Below are 19,735 nucleotides of genomic sequence, written 5' to 3'. Positions count from 1 at the left end.
CTAAAACAAGACACCTGGGGCCAGATGTAGCAAAATTGCAAATTGCGACTTGCAATTTGCGAATCCTTCCGACTCGCAAATTGCAAGTCGCAATTTGCAATGCAGAACGGTGTCTCAGACACCGTCTGCGAGTCGCTATGGGGTCGCAAAGACCCACCTCATTAATATTAATGAGGTGGGTCGCATTTTGCGACCCCATAGCGAATATGAGCACTCGCAAACATGGAGGCCTGCTGTAGTCAGCAGACCTCCATGTTCGTGACTGCTTTTAAATAAAGCAGTTTTTTTTTTTAAGTGTAGCCCATTTTCCTTAAAGGAAAACGAGTTGCACTTAAAAAAAAAAACGAAACCTTTAGTTTCGGTATTTTTTCAGGGCAGGTAGTGGTCCCTTGGACCACTACCTACCCTGAAAAAATAATTTGTGGTCCATTCACAAAGCTGCAGCACAACTTGTGCCACTCTGAGAGACCCAGCACCAACCTTTGCAGACTGCCATTGCATGCTGCGTGAAAAGGTGCTCCCGAAATTGAAAACACAACATGCACACAGTCTGTGTGCCATGTCCTCTAACACTGCATGCAATATATGTAAGTCACCCCTCTAGTAGGCCTTATAGCCCTAAGGCAGGGTGCATTATATTGCATGTGAGGGCATATATGCATGAGCAAATATTACCCTACTATGTCTTTGTTGATTCCTAGACATAGTAAGTCTACATGGAAGCCATTTTAAATGCATGTACTGGACACTGGTCACTATCAGTTTCCGAGCTACATGATGGCTTCGCTGAATCCTGGGATGTTTGGTATCAGACATCTCAGAATAATAAAAGTAATGGTTTTATTCATAAATGTACATGAAGGGCACTTTATAGGTACCTTCTGAAAACCTACCATCTACTAGTGTGCTGGCTAACTGGACCTGACCAGTTCAGCCACTACACATGTGTTTCTGCCCCCTCAAGGTGAGACCCAATGCTCACAGAGGCCAGAACAAAAGCTTGCTCTGGGCGGAGGTGATAACACATCATCCAGAGCAGAATGGACATTCCAGGGCCTGAAGCTTCAAAGGCCTAGCCACTTTTGTGATGCAACCCAGGATTGCACCTAACCCCACTGGGCTAGCATCAACAACAACATCTGTATAGAGCTTTGGATCAAAATATGCCATTTCAGTAGCGTTCTCAATAGCTTGTTTGATTCTTTTAGAGCTTTGGTTGCAATCACGCGACGAATGAAATGAAACATTCTTTTTTATCAACCCTCTCAATGGAAAAGTCTTTTATCTGGAACAGTAACTGGCCACGACAAGGTATGAATGTAACATGAAAACATCTTGTGGGGGACTTGCACTTGACAACGCTTGCATTTCAGGAGGATCAGGTGTCATGCCCCCATCAGAAAAGATATTGCCAAAGAACTTTACCTTTGTTTTATTGAAGTTGCATTTTTCTGCATTCAGAGTTAAACCTGAATCACCCAGTAAATGACAAACGTGCTTGGGAGCTTTGTCCTGCTCCTTCTGTGTAGCTCCAAAGACCAATATGTTATCACTATAGTTAAAAGCATTCATGACAGGTTATAAGATATGTCGAATAACATCTTGAAAAATCCCTGCAGCGGAGGACACACCAAAACTTAGGGCATGAGTTAGTTCCTGGCTGAAAAGTTACTCTGTCACAAACATGACCGTTATTCTGTAATACAGTGGACGGGATATCCTGCACGTTTGTGACAGTGTAACCCTATCTGCCAATATATAAATCAGGTTGTTAGTCTTTTATATCAAAATAGACCAATATGTGTAGTAAAGGTTGTGTTGTACCTGCAATTCTCCTCAAGTTCCAACAAATGCTATCCTTTATTTAAATCAAGGCGAAAGAAGTATTGCACCATTCAATTGTGTTATCACGTCAGCAATGTGCAGACCTGGATGGCATTCACTTTCAATTGCCTTGTTTGCTTGACACATTACTACACAGATGCGTACAGCTCCTTTATTGTCCTTTTTGGGTACTACCACAATGGGAGAAACTTATGGCGTTGCACCAGCAAACTGCTCAATGGTATCATGTTTGAATAATGATTCAAATTCCTTTTCACAGCTTCTTGTAAATTAAATGCAATTCTCCTGTGTCTTTGTGCAAAACGATGGGTATCCTCATTAAAATGAAATTATACTTTATAGTCTTAAGTTTTCCTAACCCATGAAACAAAGAACGGAACTGACTTACTATTTAATGAAGAGCATTCATGTTGTACTTCACTGAGATCAGTCCCATATCAGCAGATGTGCTGAAAGTGAGTAAACAGGCACTTGACACCGTACCTTGAAGTATATGAATGGGTGCTTGCACTTTTGTCTTCTTGTGTTTCATCATCGCTTTAGTGGCATTGATGCAGGCCATGTGTATACATCAATATACATGGATGATGGAGTCTGTCGTGGTACTGGAGACAGTTCATTATATTTCTCTTCAGGCATAATGTTTATCGATGCACCACTGTCAATAATATAAAATATTGAACAACCGTTTACTTTCAGTGTAATTTTCGGGCGATATTTGAATGACTTTGGTACCTTTTTATGTTGACTTTTCTTTGAGTGGAATTTCTCTTCAAATGCTGCCAGTCACACATGTACCCCTTTTTTCTGAGGTAAACATCGACATTGCACAATCATCTTCTTCACTTTCATTTGCTATTGATACTGAAGCACTTTTTATGATGATTTAAACGATGATTGACTTTGTTGGGTGTCGATTTGTCTCAACTGGTTTTGATGCTTGGCCTTGTGGTCATGCGTCAAACATCACTTCTGGAACGTTCGGGCAGCGATTTATTTCTCTTCTCACCATGACACACTTACTTTTTTCTTCACCTTGCAAACCGTTTCAAAATAGTTCTCCTTCCCACAGCCTTTGCATATCAGTCCAATGGCGGGACATTTACCTTTGTGTGGAAACTTTAATCCACACCTGAAATACAACTTCTTTTTCCGTGGAGACATCACTTTGTGTCCTTCAGCCTTGTGCTTCTGCCTGCTTTTCATGTTCTTGACTGACCCACCTTGGGCACCTCCGGCCTCCATCTTAGCAGCCTGTCGTTTGATATGCTCTTCAGCTCTGGCAGCCATGACAACTCATTCCAGACTGAGAGATTCTCTCAGCATCCGTTGTCTGAATGAATCTGACAGGCATCCATCATTAACTCTGAGACGTATTGCTTCCTCATCATTAAATTTATTGAGCCTACAGTGGTTGATGAAAGTATGCAGTCTCTCGACAAATTTGTCTATGGTTTCACTAACTCTGTCGTTCTTGAGGGAAAATGTACCTTCTGTTATCAACATTCGGTATTGGATTTGAGATTCAAGGCTTCTTTAATTTGACAGTACATAACTTCATCAGCTTGTAGCATTTTCTTTGTGACTTCTTTTACACATTCACCAGTAAGATTCTTGAGGTATTTCACAATCTTCTTGTTATCTGTTTCTTCTAGCGCGCCAATAAAATCAACAAATTTCTCTATCCAAGCAGTTCATCTGTCAACAATATTTGGGTTTTTGGTGGGATTGAATGTCGGTGGTGGTTTGAAGAAGGTAGTGGCATTCTAACAATTTACAAGATTGGCTGACATTGAGAATGGATTTTTTTCCGATACTGTCTGCGGTCCACTAGGACCTGCTTCATTCATGCCATCTCTATTGCCCTGTGTTGTGCTGGCCTCTGTGTCATCTTGGAAAGTCTGTAGAAATGTGGCCTCTTTTTTGGTCTCTATTGGAGCCCTTCACTTTTTTGGAGATTTCTGTATTTGTGCTGAGCCCCACCTGGCAGCTTTAATAGTGTGCCACTTCAGGTATTGGACAGCTCATTAAGCACAACCACTGTGCTTCATCTTGGGTCTCCTCGCCTGCTCCTGTGGCAACTGCTTGCTTTATTATGAATTGTTCTGCAAGCTAGCACCTTTATGTATCCTCATTGCATTTGACTGTGGTAATTTCAGCACTTCTTTTCTATATCTGTTTGTGGCCCCCTTTAGCATTATCACTCCATACACTGTGTATTTTCATGTTGCATTGTAGCGCACTTCAACGGAGGCAAACGTGGCACACATGAGCAGTTTGCTTGGACCACGGCAAACTCTCTGGGAGAGCACTGTCGTTCTTCGGGCTACTTATCCCCTATCTTGTCACTAGCTGTATCGTCTTCCCCAACCGGGGTACCCACCAATAACTACGCTACACACAGGGCTGTATATTACACATCTTTATTCGTCTGTGTGTAACTGTAAACTCAACTTTCTAAACCTGCATTCACTTCACCACATTCTAACACTTACGTCACACTTCTACGAACTCCTTTAGGAGCCAAGAGGGTGCCGTCATTCAAAACTCTCACAATACAACATTGGCCACTTCCATTGTTAATCAAAGTCACAATATTAATATTCCTAGTACCCATCTCTACGATTAATCAAGGCTATAATTTGTTGATGATAATAGATGGTTTTCTACTGCTACTGCCTTCAGCAACACCTAAGTATTTCCTAGTACCCATCTCTACGATTAATCAAGGCTATAATTTGTTGATGATAATAGATGGTTTTCTAACGCTACTGCCTTCAGCAACACCTAAGTATTTTAACACTATACGTGGAACCTCTGCATTGGTAATGGGAAGCAGCTACCTTTTGCCTCCATGCTTTAAATACATTTTGATCCATCGCTGGTTGGATTTTATTCTTCTTTCTGCCATTGTGCTGGGTGGCCTCTTCCACAACCATGACTTCCTCTCATCAAGCCACTCCAAAAATATTTGTTGGTATCTAAAATAGACTTGGTGGTGTTTGGAGAAAGGTCACATTGAGCATCAAATCAATTCTGAGATTTGGAGACACAAACAGTGGAGCTGACATTTGTACTGAGGACCTTTAAAACTCTGTGAAAGCCTGGTACTGTTTCCCATACCATCATATCAGTCTTGAAGTTCCTCCATTCGTCTTTGAACCATCTCAGCTTCCCCCTAGTTCTAGAAGAGAATAGTGGATAATCCATACTGAAGTATCCTCCAGGGGCGTTCACTTCCCTGAAATTTTCTCTGCTGCTTCTGCCATATCCTCCCAAGGGAAAGAATCTTCCTGTCTGGTGTCCATATTGCAGGCCTATGTTCCTCTTGCCCTGCCCTTGGAAGGGACCTTGTTGAACAGGGTAGTTGAAGGAGTGGTCAAATCCTCCGTCAGCTCTGGGGAAAACCTTTCCAGTAAAGATTTTCTTTTTGGAAATTTGCATTTTGTCTAAGACTGAGATGATTGGTTAAAAAAAAAGAAAAAAACCTCTTTGATGAAAGGGTCCCTGATTAACCTGGCTCCTGCCTTTGGCATGCAGTGATCACCCTAGTTTTAGGTAAAATTTTATAAGGAGGGACCTATGTTGCTGTTCTGACAGGATGCAAATGGCGTTTCCCAGCACAGATAATGCCCTCTGAGGCCATCCAGACACTATATCAGGAGACAAAGATGGCTCAAGGCTTTGTCCTCCTGCACCATTTTCAGCGTCTTTGTGAGCGAGCCCATCACATCTACTACTTTGTCCTGGGATCCTTCATGTATTACACAAGAAGAAATGCATTTTGGCATTTAGGTCACTTTGCCCTTCGCAGAGGATCTAGGGCATTCCACCCTCAATTGTGCCCTGACATCTTTCTCTAACGGCTGCCTGATGTTCTTTGCAACATAGTCTGACACATTTTGGTCTGGATCCCATTCTGAAGCTCTTGGATGGCAGTTGCTCTTGTTCAGACATATCAGATTGGATCATGTCTTTATCTGTCTCCTCAACTGATGAACCATCATCGTCTGTACACCCTCCCTAGTTACAAGAGACCCTGTCATAGGATTGGTGCTTGGGCAATGTAGTACTTTTTGGGGGTAATACAGCATCTAGATATGATACATGCCTTAACATGCATGCACACCTACAGAAAGATTCATATAAATTGTCATATCCTTCATGATTCCTCTGAGTTCTCTTTGGTCGGTGGCCATTTCAGTTCCCATAATTATTTGGACCTTGCCACTGAGGACTGCTCCCTTTTCCCATAGGTTCCTGGTGCAAGGAAGTTCTGGCTGTACAGGAGTGATTTGGCAACCCCCGTTAAACAGAAGATGGCAGCCATCGACTGAGCCGTGCATTGAGTGCTGTGTGGTGAGGGCCAATCCCATACAACCTTCTTGCAGTGACCCCCAAATGCCAGAGGAAGCCGCTGTAGAAGTGACTGGCTGACAAAGTGCCTAGACGTGTATGAGTCTTAGCGGTGAACCTGTATGCCAGGATAGGCTTCCGTGGTATCAGTGATCGCACAGAAGATGTCTAACACCTTGGCAGCAAGTACTGCTTTAACCCTGTACGCCAGGTGGAACTGCCCATATTGAGTTTTGCCAAGTTTAGGCTGTCATCAGGGAAAACTGAAACTGCAACCACTGGGTCAAAATTGTGCCTTGAGACCTGCCCCCTGGCCGACCCCATTGACTCCAGAGGACCTTGCTCCATCTCTGGCCTCCAGTCAGGAGTACAAGGATTAACCTCCTCCCCCTGTGTGGGGGAAACTGAACTTACACATCAACAGAAGCTGAGAGGATCGCTGTTGAGGCCGGCAGCACTTAGAAGAGAAGGTGTAAACCATTTAATAGCTCAGTGGTATTTCTTGCATATCTCAACTAAGTTGTTTTGCCTCATTATATCAAGTAGAATCTTCAAGGATGTCTTCATTATATATTCCCACTACCATGATATGTCTTAGATGGTGTCCAAGATGCAGATAATATCGGTCTATCAGCAGAACGTCCATGCATCTGTATGATCGGTTCATTTATACCGAAGACTGGACTACATTCTATATTGAAGACTTAAGTATTACTTTTCAATATATATTCCTACTATATCTTCTAATGCACCAACACATCTGCCTACAGAATTAGCCAAGGGTCCTTAATCAGAAATGATACTACAGAGGTCCACCTATAACAAATACTTCTCCCATTAACATACCAATTTACTGTTGTTGTCTTTCTTTCAGGTCTGTTTATTATCCATGAATACAATGTTTTAAAACAGAGTTTTAATCCATTAGACATTCTTTGTTTAAACTTGTGTCCTTATGTCATGGCACTGGGCTCTGCAAAGACAGATTTCTGTTCTGAACTTTCTTTATTGGACTGGACTACTGTTCACTTCCCAATTGTGTCTTACTACCAAACTTGCCACATGGAATACAAACACTTGTTTTTCAATGAAACAGCTTAGTAATATATTTCAACATGATCAACAAGGTATGATCTCTCTTTTCTGCTCAACTATATAACTTTGTAATGGTCCTCTTATAACCCTCATAACACCTACTTGAATTGGTGGAAAAATATGTGGATAGTGGTAGCCAAACAGTAGCTACTAACTGTAGCCATTAAGGGGCTGATTTAGATGTTGGTGGAGAGGGAACTCTGTCACAATGGCGACGGAGTTCCCTCCCCGCCAACACAGTGGTCCACCCAACCCATTTAAATGGGGGCAAACAATAGGTTTGGCTAGGGTGGTGATTAATTTGTCACTGCCATAGCCAAACTTCTCCGATGGCCAGATGGAGTAAGGGCCGTCAAAGAATTAGCTATACGTCGGCTCACCCAGTCAGGATAGGGCAGACAGATAGCTGTTTTTTTTTGTGGTGGCTTCTCAGATTCAGAGGTGTGGTTAGTCAAAAAGAATCTCCTGAATGAGTCACTTTGCTTAGAGTATTAATGTGCTCACTCTGATGACTGTGCACTAGTGGACTTCACATGTAATTCTATATGCCTTATTTAACTGAGAATAAAACGTAGCCTCTGTGCTTGTGAGGCCCTGTTTTCTCTTTCAAGCTCTACACCATAATATGTGTAGTGGAACTCCACTCAGACCTTCTGGATTTGTGGTTCTGCATGGGCCATGATGTCTCTTTGTTCATTTCCCGCTTTATGGCTTATGTTGTTTTGGTAATTTATATTGTGTGGAAAGTCACCATGTAGGTTATTGGGAATGTGATCCTGAGTCTGTTTTGCCTGTTATCATGCCTCAGCAGGCTTCAGTATATAATGGACTCACCAATGTCCACTTTGTTCTCCAGTGCGAGATGTGCAACATACTGATGTCGTATGTACCTCTTGGACCCAAGTTGGTTCTCCCTGTTTTTAGCTTTATTTTACATGTCATTTTTTATTCATTTTAGGTAAGCTGCTTTTAGCGATTACATTTACACACATTTCTTGCATGGTATTCTTCTAGGAAAATGTGGTACGAGTTGCTTGTTTAGTTAGCCTTTGCACTACATGTAATCAGTACGTTCTGTTCATGGCTATGAACACTGTACACAATATCGTAGTCCTTATGTTGCCCTTCAGGAGACAGCTTCTAACACCTAAATATAGCATTGCATTAGCGCTGTGTTTCCAACACAATATGGCTTTATTATATAAACAGTGCACTGACTGGCAGAGGGCATTCCACCCATGACTGTCCTGGGAAGATTGCTGTGTTCAACACACAGATTTGCTGGAGCTAATCTATCAGCTTCCTGAGAGGATTGCCTCCTGACACTGTCTTCAGCTATGGGGTTGGGGCTAAACTGTTGGAAAGGGCTAGGCAGTGGGGTACACCTGCAATGCTCTTAGCATAGACTTAGGGTTAGGTATGGACATCAAGAACCTCTAGAATATACAGAACCACGTTCACCATTGTTGGATTGTTTATTTTTCTTTACCATGTTTGTAATGCTAATTACGTTACTTTGTTTCATCTGCCTAACTATTGCAGCTCACTCTCTTTTTGCCAAATTGTGATTGTTTCAATGAATGTATTGAAAACTTATCTTGCATCTCTTTGTGTTCCGCCTTGGCATGGGTGAGTAATACCACGAAAGGGTAAGATCTGCTTCCATGACCTCTCTGGGGAGTCAGAGTGTCATGTTCAGGGTGCCATAATCACCTTCCACCCAGTAGGTTTAGGGGTTTAGATGAGGCACTCTGAGCTAGCCAGGAATTGGGCTGACGGTTACTTATGGTTTGAATGGACTCAGTCGCCCACATTTTGCTGTCCTAAATATGCAGTCCTATTATCTGAGTAGGAACCGTATAACATGGTGCCACCAACATATTCAGGTCAGGTACTTATTTAACAGTTCTCCTGAGTAGTTGTCTCTAGTGTGCCCAAGGTGCCTTCACTGCTATACGAAGATGTCTGTGGTATTAGGGAAGTATCCTCCTCAGCAGTATAGGAAGAACCTATATTTGTTTGTAGGTTGTTCAAACGTGAACCTTTAAGAGGATATCCCTCATAGTACTGCCTTCTTTGAATTCCATTTTTAAAATGTCAAATCCAGTTGTTATTCCTGTAAATTGGAGATATGCTTTCACACAACATTTACTTAAAAATGTGCTAACTAAATGGGATAGAGATGTTACATTTTTGGTGGAGGCACACAATGCGTATAGAACTGAAACATTTTACTCATGGGTCAGCTTTCCTCCAGTTCAAATACATTCCATACATACGTGGTGGCTAACCCACCAGCACAATATAGAGTATACAATTACTTAGAAGTACCTTTAATATATCAGGAACATGAAAATTGGTTCCAAAGCACCCTACAATACGATATGGAACAAGTCAGATTGGGTCCCCTACATAATGACGGGCCACATGGCCAGTTCTAGTTGTCTACATACCATATCCAAACGTACAAAATTTAGCAGCAGCTGATCTGCACTAATTATGTAATAACTTAGATTATATAGACGTTCAATTCAATTTGTAGTGTGAACATTGAACACTGCCCCAGCGAGTGCTGCTCAAGCTATCCAACCACAATTGGCTACGCCTGGGATTAACCTAGTGACTATTAATGTTATTATGGTTAAGGTACCCACCAGATGGGAGGAAATGCCATTCTGGATTGCTGAAAAAACAAAACAGCTTGAAGCAGTGTTTCCTCATATGGGACTCCAAGACAAACATAGAATTCGCACAATGTGTTTGCCACTTGGGATGGGACCCTCTATTGATGACTGTGCAACATGAAGTACAGTCTTTGCTGCAATATATATCATAACCCACGGTACACCATCTCTTGTTTTGCCAGAGGTGTTAAAATAGATACATAATGGATAAGGGGCAGCCCCTGGACTTGGGAATGAAATTGATTGGCAATTTTGCCACAGTATCCTCAATCATTTTAGGAAACACAAAAGGGGCAGCAGCAGTGTTGGCTGTGTGCCAACATCTTGTGCAAATTCCTTTATTAGATCAGGAGTGTGAGTTACCAAAAATGATTGCAGAAACCTGTATATCCATAGGTCACAATAACTTAGGGGCCAGACCAAATAGGTCACAGCTTAAAGCTAATCCTGAAAAAGATTAATAACAAGCAAGCACAGGAGTCTTCAATAAAACTCTGGGGCAAACAAAAAACAAATAAAGATACAATGAAATCACAGGGACAATCTTTGCAGCCAGAGAGCTATTGAGAAACATTATAATTTACGTAGCCATGATCATTATAAAGAGCCTGACGGCTAACAGTACACTGATACACGGCCCTCTCGTTTCTTTCAGCCCTCATCCAACAAATGGTCCGAAAGAGCAGGCAGTCACAGCGCAGATAAGAAGAGTATGTGAAATCAAAAAAGGACTCACAACGCTAGTCTGATATCATCATAAAATGAAGTGAAACTTCTTCAAACAAAAACCCCAATTCAAAAAGAAGGAGGTTGTAGGAATTTGGCAAAATATGCCACACATACTAAGAACATTACTGCGGAACAGGATGTGGGCAGTTACTCTGCTAGGCAGTGAGACAGAGGTCATGATTGTTTGCCAGAATCTTCAAGACTTTCTGGATGTGAGAACAACTAACGACTACTTAGAAGTCAAAACCCCCAGATAGGCAAGTCAGCCCGCCAGACCAAGTCTATAAATGAAATACAGAAAATTAATGGGGACATACAGTGCACAAATAAAGTAATTTTCTGGGAAAGGTTAACACTTAACTATGACATTCTCTTGGCTGAAAAAAACTGGTCTCCGAAGTTTGTTAGAACTCTCCCACAAGGGGAAGGTGTGATTTTACAATTTTTTTCAGTCCTCGTTCCCAAGCAAGTAAATCAAGCATCCGCTGCAAAATGGGCTCCTGCACAAGCACCAGCACTATACCACAACCATGGGGGCTGGGATGGGGACTCTCCTTATCTGTAATACTGAAAAGGTCCAGCCCGCAAGTTCAACCACAATGCCCAATAAAATGTGAAGCAAAAGCTCCAGTGAGAGACATTCTTTCACATCTACAGTACCAGAGAGTAATTGAACCCTACATATCATCAATGAACAACCCCCTGTTCCCAGTAGCTAAGCCGGATCACTCCTATAGAATAGTCTTAGATTATAGACATTTAAATAACCGCACACGCACATTTGCAATACAAAACTCACATAGTGCAGGACTAATGAACAACATTGTCTGTAAAAAGTAGAAAACAACCTTGGATATTTCCAATCTAACCCTTTTTTCCATGCTCGGCTTCCAGTGCCATTTTTTGCTGACTCTGCCAGGGGTATAAAAGTAGTTCTCTGCCTGTGTAACATCAATATTACACAACAATGACCCAGAAGCATTGTCTTATATTGAATGAACATATATATATATAGATATATATATATATATATATATGCGTGTCTGTTTGATGATGACTTAAACACTAATTTAGCCAAAGTACATTTCATTGTTTTGAGATTTGCAGACATGGCTATAAATTCAATTTTAAGAAAACAAAAATGTTCTTTCTCAGTGTCCTGTTCCTGGTATACGAGCTATCAAATGAGGGGAACAGCCCAGCACCACACTTCGTTGAGAAGTCTGCTCAGTTACAACAACTATCAAAAAACTACAGTCCTTGTTAGGATATTTAGATTTTGGCAAAACTTACATACCACATTATGCACAACGCATAAAACCACTTCATTATTTAGTTTACCCAGATTTTTCCAGCAAACACTGGACACCAGAACACACACTAATACTCAGATCACTATGGACTGACATGCTTGAAGCGCAACATCTTTACACACTTATAAACAAAACAAACTTAGTCATCCGGATAATTTTGGGTGCCATTGGCTTTACCCATTTCACAATGGATGAAGGTGACACAGTGCCTTTTGCATATAAATGACATTTATATTCTAAAGTTGAAATGTGTTTTGCGTCCACTGAAAAAATACTGACTGTAGTTCAGATGGCTGTTATTAAAGGAAGACCACTGGCTCAAGGAAAACACATAATTGTCATCACCCCAGTCCCAGCCTTAGAGTTTGTCACAAAGGCGAGTGTTTCAAATGGCTTACATACTAGATGGATACAATGGGCCACATCCTTGACTGCCACTAATGTAGACTATGGCCCTCATTACAACATTGGCGGTAAAAGCCGCTTACCGCCGTGCAGAAGACCGCCAATACACCGCCGCGGCCGTGGAAATCCGCCACAGCTATTATGACCCACATCTCGGAATCCGCCGAAATTCAGACACCCACACAAGTCCGCCACACCAAAGGTCAGTGATAAACTGGCGAAAACAAAACCTCCACCGTCACGGCAACAGAAACACGCCCATGCTATCACGACACACGAATCCATGCGGCGGTCTTTCAACCGAGGTATTCCATTGGCGGTACACACCGCCGCGCTCAAAATACACATCTCCAAAACACTGCCACATTGGACAATTCGAATTACACACACCTGATACACATACAAACACCACTCCCACACACCCAACACAATATAAAACACACACCCACATCACCCACAAACCCCTACAACCAAAAATTATTGACGAAGGCCAGAGAGAGAGCACCGAATAGACAACCCCACCACACAGAGGCACACAACACCATCACCCACACAACATCCACGCACAAAACACCACACACCACTATACATCACCACACTCATCACCACATACACCACCCCACACATCACCTACACCACCCCATGGCACTGCAAAGACACCCCAGGTTCTCCGAGGAGGAGCTCAGGGTCATGGTGGAGGAAATCGTACGGGTAGAGCCACAGCTATTTGGATCACAGGTGCAGCACACCTCCATAGCTAGGAAGATGGAGCTATGGCGAAGAATAGTCAACAGGGTCAACGCAGTGGGACAGCACCCAAGAAATCGGGACGACATCAGGAAGAGGTGGAACGACCTACAGGGGAAGGTGCGTTCCGTGGTCTCCAGGCACAACATCGTGGTACAGCGGACTGGCGGCGGACCCCCACCTCCTCCCCCACAACTAACAACATGGGAGGAGCAGGTCTTGACCATTATGCATCTTGAGGGCCTTGGAGGAGTCGGTGGAGGAATGGACACTGGTAAATCAAATCTTAACTATCATATCCCCCACCCTACCTGCATGCTATCACACACCCCCACCCTCACCCCCTCCCCTATCACTCCAACTCCTCACTAATGTACTAATAACACAAACCACCCATCCCAACACCAAGCCCTGCATGACACAACAAAGCATGGACACCCCTCACTAAAGCATGCCCACTGCACATACCCATAACACACCCCCCAACCATCATCACACAAGCCCCCACACAGGAATGCTAGCACTGGGGTACACGCACACCCACCCATTGCACACCATGACACAGACACATGCAATAATCATACTTTTACACCCATGCAGAACCACTACCTAACGTCACCAGACAGGAGGGTCCACACATCTCTACCCCACCCACAGAAGAGGCCCACAGTGATGACAGCAGCTCTGGCCAACTGGATCCAGATGGCCAGCCCGGACCATCGTGGGCCTCGGGACAGTCGGTTCCCCTTGCACAGGCACAGCCCAACACAGACCTTCCACCCTCTGGAAACACCAGCACAGCACCCACCCAGCGGGCCCATACCTCCGTACCCAGGACACGTCATCAGCTGTGTGTCCACCAATACAGGGAAACCAGGATAACCCACCACCCCAACAACAACAGGGACCTGGGGACAGTTGTAGTGGGCACGCGGTCCAGGGGACAGAGGCACAGGAACACAGGGGAACTGGGAGGGCTGCCGTGCGACAGGGGGCGGACAGGCCAAGGAAACCCACTCTCCACGAGGCCCTCTCCTCCATCATGGGAGCATACCACCACTCCCAGGAGACGATGGCTACGGTCCTGGCCAAGTTTCAGGAGACCCAGCGCCTGCAGGAGGAACAGTATTTGGGCTTCAGGGAGGAACTCAGAACCATCAGCTCCGCCCTGGGCACCATCGTAGGGGTGCTGAAGGACATACAGAACACCATGAGGGACACCGTGGCACTCCAAGGGGCCCCTGACACTAGCATGGACGATGAACTGCCCACCACCTCCCCTGGCGCTAGTGGACAGGACGCCCCGCCACAGGACCACCACACCTGCACCTCACCCCCTGCAGATGGAGAACCACCCCGCAAGCGGTCCCTGAGATCCAGGAACAGGACAGAGCACGATGGCAAGACCCCCGCCAAGAAATTAGACCACCCTGATTGTCATCCCACTGTCCCACTTTGTAACCCTGTCCATATTGGAACTGCCCCAGCTCCACTTCCTATGCCCATATGGGCAGTGCACCTGTGAGACTAATAGACTGGACTCTGCCATGGACATTCCTCCACCATCCCCCCTCACCATTTCACCACCCCCTCCAATAATTAGCACTTCAATAAACACCCTTGAACCACAAAACAATATGGAGTCAGTCTGGGATTTAGAAAATGTGTATTAGCTATGACAGTGACAAAATCCGTTCTCAATAGTAATGTCAACATACCTATGTCACACATCACAAGTCCATGAAGGATGCAAGCAGATGACACACGTTGGTAACCACACCTGTGAAACCGTAATGGAAATGTACAACTCAGTTACCAAATACTGCTTGAAATTGACAGACAGGATAGAGGTAGAAGTGTGAAAGTACTTGTAGTAGGCAAGAAAGTGTTCTTACCTGTGTGTCACTGAAAATATTGCTGTATGACTGAGTCCCTGTTGTCAATGTCTTCTTCCTCTGCTTCCTCCTCATCACTGTCCACAGGCTCCACAGCTGCCACAACACCGTCATCTGGACCATCCTCGTGCAGAAAAGGCACCTGGCGTCGCAAAGCAAGATTGTGAAGCATACAGCAGGCGATGATGATCTGGCACACCTTCTTTGGTGAGTAGAATAGGGAACCACCTGTCATATGGAGGCACCTGAACCTGGCCTTCAGGAGGCCGAAGGTGCGTTTGATCACCCTCCTAGTCCGCCCAAGGGCCTCATTGTAACGTTCCTCTGCCCTGGTCCTGGGATTCCTCACTGGGGTCAGTAGCCATGACAGGTTGGGGTAACCAGAGTCCCCTAATAGCCACACCCGGTGCCTCTGGAGTTGACCCATCACATAAGGGATGCTGCTATTCCGCAGGATGTAGGCATCATGCACAGAGCCAGGGAACATAGCATTTACCTGGGAGATGTACTGGTCTGCCAAACATACCATCTGTACATTCATCGAATGATAACTCTTCTGGTTCCTGTACACCTGTTCACTCCTGTGGGGGGGACCAGAGCTACATGGGTCCCATCAATGGCACCTATGATGTTAGGGATATGTCCAAGGGCATAGAAGTCACCTTTAACTGTAGACAAATCCTCCACCTGATGGAAAACGATGTAGCTCCTCGTGTTTCAGCAGGGCAGACAACACTCTGGATAACACGTTGGAAAACATAGGCTGGGACATCCCTGATGCCATGGCCACTGTTGTTTGAAATGACCCACTTGCAAGGAAATGGAGCACTGATAGCACTTGCACTTGAGGGGGGATTCCTGTGGGATGGCGGATTGCTGACATCAGGTCTGGCTCCAACAGGGCACACAGTTCCTGGATTGTGGCACAGTCAGACCTGTAGGTGATGATTAAATGTTGCTCCTCCATTGTCAACAGGTCCACCAGCGGTCGGTACACCGGAGGATTCCGCCATCTCCTCACATGTCCCAGCTGACGGTGCCTAGGAAGGACAAAAGCGACCACAGAGTTAAGCAACTCAGAGGTATGTACCCACAGCTACACAGAACACGAAACATAATCCAAAAAGTTGTCTATAAGAGTGTTGAGTCCAGGCCTAGGTATGTGTGATGCAGTTGAAAATGAAGCCATGTGGGCCCCTGAAATGGTGGCTGCCTGACCTCTAAACTGGGACAATGGGATGTGAGGTAACTGCGCTGGCGTTGTACACCGTTGCGGTAGGCGGTCGAAGACCGCTGCGCAATGCTGCATTGGTTAACATTGGACCCTATGGGTCCCAGGAGCCAATGACAAAGTGCGCCAGCGGTGATGATACGCACCGCCGCGGACGTGACCGACTTTTTCTATCTGTTGAATCACTCAATACCTGATCTTCGACAGGAGAGGACCTATACTGCAAGTGCTGCTGTGACCTCGGTCTGGGAGAGACAATGGCTCGTGCGTCTGGGGAAAGGGCCCCTGCCTTTATTGCACAGGAGTTGTAGAAGCTCGTGGACGGGGTCCTCCCCCAGTACACGCTACTCTATTATCCTCCAGACCAACAGGTGAGTACATAGGGTGCAAGTTGTATGGGCTATGCCTGGGTGGAGAGGGCTGGTCATAAGAAGGAAGGGGGCAGAGTTCTGTGAGCATGAAGGACTGTGAATGCATGTGCCACATGGCAAGGGCAGGGATGTGGGCCACTCACTTCGACGGTCAAGTTGGTAATGACTTCTCTTCTCTTCTTCCCCTGTACATGTCATGTAGGTCAGCGCCCACCAGAAGAAGGATATTTGGCGTGCCATCGCCAAGGACGTCCGGACCCTGGGGGTCCACCAGAGACGGAGCACCCACTGCCGGAAAAGATGGGAGGACATTCGCCGCTGGAGCAAGAAGACAGCGGAGGCTCAGCTGGGGATGGCCTCCCAACGTGGGAGGGGTGCCCGTCGCACCATGACTCCCCTGATGTTCCAGATCCTGGCGGTGGCCTACCCTGAGTTGGATGGGCGCTTGAGGGCATCACAGCAGACACAAGGGGGTGAGTACACTCTCATTCAGCTGACTTTGCGCGCAGTGGAGGGGTCTGGGTGGGGGAGGAGGGCTGTGGGTTTCCCTAGGCCAGGGCGAGTTCCGTAGGCTAGGCCCCTCCGTAATGCAGGCCATGTGCCACTCCACCCCACCTCTGTAGAGTGCCAAGTACAGGTATACATGCCCCTGTGTCATCTATGTGTGCAGATGTCCACCATAGCCATGTAGGCCATATCCCAGGAACTGCATCTGTAGAGCCCAACAGTGTGGCGTAGTGCAGGGGGCTGCTGTGTCTGTATTGTCCGCCAACGGTTGCGGTAAGCCATGCACTCAACCTGTCTTTCTTCTGTCGTCCCCCCCCTTTTTGTGCTCTCCCTGTTCTTTTGTGCATCAGCATCATCAGGCGGAGGTACAGTGGCACCGGAGCACGAGGGGGCTGCATCCCACATGGCCATGGAGGGCCGCACCACGGACTCTGAATACACCAGTGGGACGGAGGGCGAGGGGAGCTTCACGGCGGTCACCGGATCAGCAACCAGCGACACGGACTCGTCCTCCGATGGAAGCTCCCTTGTGGTGGCGGCAACATCTGTGCCCCCCACTTCTACAGGTAGAGCCGCCACCCCCCTACCAGCACCACCCTCCCAGCAGCCCCTCAGCCTTCGCCCGTGCCCGCTCACCCAGGAGGGTGGGCATCACCTTCGCCCCAGGCACCTCAGCCCCTGCCCCTGTCACCTCTGCTGCCCTCAGTGAGGAGCCCATTGACCTCCTCAGGTCACTCACTGTTGGGCAGTCTACCATTGTGAATGCCATCCAGGGTGTAGAAAGGGAGTTGCAACACACTAATGCACAGGAATGCATTCCTGGAGGGCATTCATTCTGGTCAGGCTGCCCATCATCGAACCCTGCAATCTCTGGCCTCAGCACTGATGGCAGCCATTGTCCCTGTGTCTAGCCTCCCCCTCCAACTTCCTCCACCCAGACCCAATCCCCAGTCACCCCTGCTGCCCTCAGTGAGGAGGCCATTGACCTCCTCAGGTCACTCACTGTTGGGCAGTCTACCATTGTGAATGCCATCCAGGGTGTAGAAAGGGAGTTGCAACACACTAATGCACAGGAATGCATTCCTGGAGGGCATTCATTCTGGTCAGGCCGTCCTTCAGCGAACCCTGCAATCTCTGGCCTCAGCACTGATGGCAGCCATTGTCCCTGTGTCTAGCCTCCTCCCTCCAACTTCCTCCACCCAGACCCAATCCCCTGTACCTCTGCCTATCCCAAGCACACCATCAGACCAGCCTGCACACACGTCAACACACAAGGGAAGCTCAGGCAAACATAGGCACCACACATCCCACAGGCACTCACACAAGCATCACCCACATACAGACACAGCAACATCCACTGCCTCCACTGTGTCCCCCTCCTTGTCGTCTCCCTCCTCCCTCCCAGTGTCGTCTACACTCTCACCTGCATGCACTACCACTACAGCCACTAGGACTCGCACAAGCACTCCCACCACCACACCCTGCTCACCTGCACTCACCACCCCCACTACCATTTACACGTCCCCTGTGTCCTCTCCCAGTGTGTCTGTGACGCCCCCTCCCAAAGTACACAAACGCGGGCACACACACACCCAACATCCATCCACCTCACAACAGCCTCCAGAACATGCACCTGCACCCAAATCATCAAAAGTTACACCTCCTACAACCACCTCCTCTTCCTCCACTCCCAGACCCCCTCCAGCTACCCGTCCCAGTGTTCGTCAGAAACTTTTCCTGAGCAACGGTGACCTCTTTCCCACCACCCCCCCCCAATTCATACGTCCCGTACTAGCACCTCAGCCAAAAAATCTCTGGTACCAGTGGTGCCTGTTAGAGGTATGTGGAGTGCACCGGGCACCAGGGCAGCCAGTGTGACACGGAGCCAAAGCACAGCCAGTCCCCCCCGTGAAGCACCAGAAGTTGGACAGTGCCCGACGAGATAGGGGGAAGACTCCAGCCGGCAAATGCGCTCACAAGGGTCCCGGGGGGAGTGTCGACTCAGCTGTGACTCCTCCCACGGTGGGGAAGGGGCAGAAGAAAGCGCCAAAGTCTGGGAAGAGCAGCACGGCGGAGAAGGCCGCCATCCTCCCCGCTGCCCAGGAGGCCTCCGCCAGTCCGATCGTCACTGGTCAGGAGACCACCACCAGAGTCAGTGCCCAGGAGGGCAGTCCCATCATCACTGGTCCGGAGACCACCGCCAGAGTCAGTGCCCAGGAGGGCAGTCCCATTGTCACTGGTCAGGAGACCACCGCCAGAGTCAGTGCCCAGGAGGGCAGTCCCACCGTCACTGGTCCGGAGACCGCCGCCAGAGTCAGTGCCCAGGAGGGCAGTCCCATCATCACTGGTGAGACTGTGGCTTTGCACTCCCCAGGATGGTACAGTGGCCAAACCACCCACGGAAAAGACTTGTGAGACTGTGGCTTTGCACTCCCCAGGATAAAGCAGTGGGCAAACTACCCACTGAAAAGACTTGTGAGACTGTGGCTTTGCACTCCCCAGGATAAAGCAGTGGGCAAACCACCCACTGAAAAGACTTGTGAGACTGTGGCTTTGC

The sequence above is a fragment of the Pleurodeles waltl genome, chromosome 4_2 (assembly GCF_031143425.1).
Source record: "Pleurodeles waltl isolate 20211129_DDA chromosome 4_2, aPleWal1.hap1.20221129, whole genome shotgun sequence".
Taxonomy (NCBI): Eukaryota; Metazoa; Chordata; class Amphibia; order Caudata; family Salamandridae; genus Pleurodeles; species Pleurodeles waltl.
The sequence above is the reverse complement of the archived record's forward strand: the minus strand, read 5'-3'. Positions refer to the sequence as shown.